Here is a 4,643-nt window from a genome sequence, read left to right on the forward strand (position 1 = left end):
ACACACACACACACACACACACACACACGTATAAAAAGATAGATGAAATGCCATTATAAAACAAAAAACATTAAAAAAACATTAAACAAAAATAAATAGAGGGTTGGTTTAGTTTTTAACTGATCTTACGCTTGTTACTGTGTAGTAAGTTGGGATGTGAAAGTCACTTTTCAAATGTACAAATTCAAATAAAAGCAAATGACTGTTACAGTTCCTCTACACATCTTGAAAGTGGAAAAACACACTTGCCACTTTAACTTCCAGGAATGGTGTTGGTGGAATGGTGAAAAGAGTTACATTGTGTTTTATTTGTGAGACTGATTGGTCAGAGGATGCGAGAGTAGATGGGGTCCAGTAATGACTTCTAGGGCATTGACACAGACCATTACTGCAACTCAGTAAAACTCTTCAGATGACAGAGGAAGAAGGAATCAGATCCAAGAGCATTACTTTTTCTCATTTTTAAGACATGATCCTTATGTATTGTTAATAGGCTGTTGATTGCTTGTTGTAATGCAAACTTACAGGTCAGATCACACAGAAAAAAGTAGATGGCACGCAGACCGGGGTATGTAAAAGTTAAATTTTAGCCATGCTAGTGATTGTTGGTCGATCTGTTGGGTTAAGACCAAAGTCCATTGGTCCAGAGCGAAATGTCTAAACCAATAATCAAAAGTGACAAAGTACATACATTTACTTACAGAGCGTACTCAGGATAGTATGTTTTGTATTATAATTATTATTATTGTATCTATTGTATGCACTATTTGGTCAATCGTGTAATCTGTTCCGTCTGTCTGTCTGTAACTGATGTTGTGTTTTGTCCCAAACAGGTCTCTCTTGAGATTGAGATCCTGTGTCCCAACGAGATTACCTGTACACATGAAACTGATTATTGTATAAAAATATATGGGAGACTCAAGAGAATATGGAAAACATTTTTGTGCTTTATTCTACGTCTGGTAGGGGTTGTGCCATTGCCATTTTCATTGCCTTCTCACTAGTCTCGCATTGCCGGACCTTCCTCCACAGAGCTGCGCAGGATGCAGCATTCAGGATGGGAGAAGTGCTCTGGTTGATTGGCATTTCTTTAAACCAATCATAATCGTCTTCAGGCTCAGCAACGGCGCCTCTGCAAAATGTAAAAATTGGGGAGGACCTTGTTTGTTTTATTGAGCATGTGTACGTTCAAAAGTTGTTTTAGTCATGCAACAGAAAACTCAGATTAGACAAATAGTCTAGCTTGCGGTCTGAATTTACCCAGCAGACATGTGAGTAAAGGTTAATTAAAGTCCTCATTAATCGACCGGAGTTTAAAATGCCAACACATAGATAGCCCACGGCATTGGATATCAGGTCTAAATGAGCAAAATCTGGCGGAATTTCCATTCGCAGATGAGCAATCCCAAAAGTAGAAGGTTATGGATATTGAGTCAGTTGTGTGTCAGTTCTCAGGCATTAACTTTGAGCGTGTCTTACATAATACACAAGGTGGTGCTACAGTATATTGCAACATGAGACCGACAACTGACTCACACATAGGTGTTGTTTCCAAGTCTGTGGTAACGCGACAGTGGAAGTTGAGGGTACAGGAGGCAATCTGGTGTGGCTGTAACTAGGCATAGAGAGAAATAATGAGTTAAGGGGATGATTAGGACAGAGGGGGCTCTTGCCCTTGAGAGTTGAGGCTTAGAAACAATTAATGTCATCCGACCTTTGGGTCTCGCTGGAGCAGGCACGTGCACACATAAACATCACAAGGGTCTTGAGCACATGCTATTTTTCTCCCTCTATATATATATATATATATACATACATATAGTATATATATATATATATATATATATATATATATATATATATATTTCCTGTTTGCATACAGCATCCCTGGCAAACAAATCCGAATATCAGACAGAGAGACAAAGAAAAATAAAGAATCCTTTACTTGTCCAAAAATGTAAATGACAAATAAACAGAAAAATGTAGACAAACACACAACACACACACACACACACACACACACACACACCCACACACACAACACACAAACACACACCAAACACACCCACACACACACACACACACACCACACACACACACATTTCCACATTCTGAGTTTTTTAATCCTTATTTGTGATGGGACTATGAAAATGAGCAAATTAAGTGTGTTTGTACATACAAAACTAATGTACAGTCATAGCTGCAGTTGCATAGAACAAATCTTTAAAAAAAAAGAATGACCAGAATGATCTTTCATCTTATTGTTTGGTTTTACTGTTTGGTTTGGTGTTGCCAATCTTATGAACCCCCTTTTGATAGTGTGGAGCTGTTTAAACATGCAGTAGCTGAAGAGCAAGAAATATTTCGCAGACTCTGGAGGAAACCAAACCAGAGCTTAAAGAAGACTGAATATTGGACATAATAGTATTCCAAATGAATGCTAATGTGTGCTAATGAATATGAATACATTAGAACTCCTACTTACTACTGTGTATGAAGTCATGCTTTTCCCATCGTCAGGTGCTCTAAGCGATGTTGGGTGACGTTACTTCTTGTTGACGTTTGAAGTATTTCAAAACAAAACTGAGAGTAGCTTGTCCCTCCCTCCTCCTCATCCCATTCCCCCCCCCCCCAACCCCCACCCGAAAATCCTTCTTGTTGGTTATTGGCTTGATCACTGTTTGTGGATGTTTCGTGGTGCAGGTTGGCACAATTTGTTTTTGTTTGTGTTTGTGGAGCCTGTTCTGTCTACAAAGGCACGTATTTTAGCAACATGAATACACATATTTACATTTTTTGAATGGTTTCATGCTCTCAAATATAAGCACTTCATTACATATCAAACACTGGGATTTCTGTCCCATCCTCAATGTACAAAAATCCATATTTTGAATACTCTGCGTCAAATTTGCGTATCGCATCTTGCCTCCAAACATCAACATTAACTCAAAGGGAACGTTGATCATATGATGGTTATGATGATGGTGGATGGTGGATGGATGATTATTAAATGATGGTGCTAGACTGCTGCACGGCTCTGACGCATGGCAGTCAAAATATTTCCTTTCAAAATAAAAGACACATGACAACATTTAGCTGTCTTTGACCCACCAAGTTGAGAATCACTGGTCTAAACCCCTCTTGACCTTTCCTTTTTAATGTGAGGATGAACAACATTTCAGAGGAAATACCTGAAATATTATTTTCAATGAAAAAAAAGGGGAGACCACATCACTGACTGCAGCCTGACTTGCCCCTAAACACACTGTGTGATTGTGGTGTCCCAGCAGTGAGCTAACGCTAACAAGTGATAACTGCGATTAGCTCGCCAGTAGTTCACAAACTGGCCCTGGAGTAGTCAACCAGTTTCTGGAACTGCCCATAGTTTGTTTACTAACTCTTTTAAAGCACCAAAGGAACACAGTAACACAACCAAACTAACCGATCAAGGCAGCGGAAGACAAGCAACTATGTTCGGAAAGTTAAAATTACTGTTTTTGTCGAAGCCGTCTGGTGGCTTTGAAGACAGCGATATAACATCTTCAGTTCCCCGTCAGAAAGGGCCTGTCTGACGGCAAGATAAATGATACACGTCTTTCCGTATACAGGACCTTGTAAGTCCTCAGCTGACGGACAGACCACAATGGGACCCAAAATACAAAATATCGATAAATACAAGTATCACTTCGGTTGCCTGCTTGATAATTATGACTCCAAGGTCGATCTGCAAACATCATCAACACAGCCAAAGTGCACCAGGAGTTGTTTACTTTCTCCCAGGAACCCTGATAATATTTACTACTGATATATTACACTGGACTGGAAAGCAGAAATACATTGTCCGACCGATTTTCCACTTGTATTGAAAACATGTTGGTTGGGTAATAAACCATATGCGCTCTGACATTATTACAATAAGCAGAGGTTCCCTTTTTTCTTCCTGTCATACCCTGACGTTTGTTATTACGCAGACCATCCTCCAGCACAACAGCTGTGGCCCGTGGCTACAACATGGTCGAAAACACTTACAGGCCGCCTGCAGACTAACGGTTTTAAAGTTTGTCTCTAGAGGGGCCTGTGGTCAATCTGTAACACTCAATGTTTATATGACATAACCACAGATGTAATGATATTTGTAGAAAGATGGGGTGTGTGTTCATGCTCCATACAGTACGATATACAGCAGTGACTTCTATGTGAGCTGTGCAATTCTAACTAGCAGTGCTTGATTTGTGCTATGTAAGAAATGTTCCAAAAATACTAATTTAAAAAAAAAATCAAGACTTCAACAAAACACCAGGTTTTTAAACACAAACACACATTATGTAAGGAGTATCTTCATGTGTGAGAAAAAAAGACCAAAATGGGATCAACGGTTGTTATGGGAGCACTTTCCAGTTTTAAATTGGCTTCCTAAAGTGGTAATTTTGACATTTCAATTTCTGATAAAAAAAAAAGTATTGTCAAAGCACTATTGTGAGATGCATCAAGCCCACAGGAGCCAATTCTGTGCTATAGTATGGCTTTGTTAAACACAGAAAACCTATTTTAGGTGTCAAATGCAGGCCAACAGTCTGTCATTGTTAAACAGACAGAGGAGTTGTTGAAATTCAGTGAAACTGAAATGTACTCTTTTATTTGTG

Source organism: Etheostoma spectabile, chromosome 9, assembly GCF_008692095.1.
Source record: "Etheostoma spectabile isolate EspeVRDwgs_2016 chromosome 9, UIUC_Espe_1.0, whole genome shotgun sequence".
NCBI classification, from domain to species: domain Eukaryota; kingdom Metazoa; phylum Chordata; class Actinopteri; order Perciformes; family Percidae; genus Etheostoma; species Etheostoma spectabile.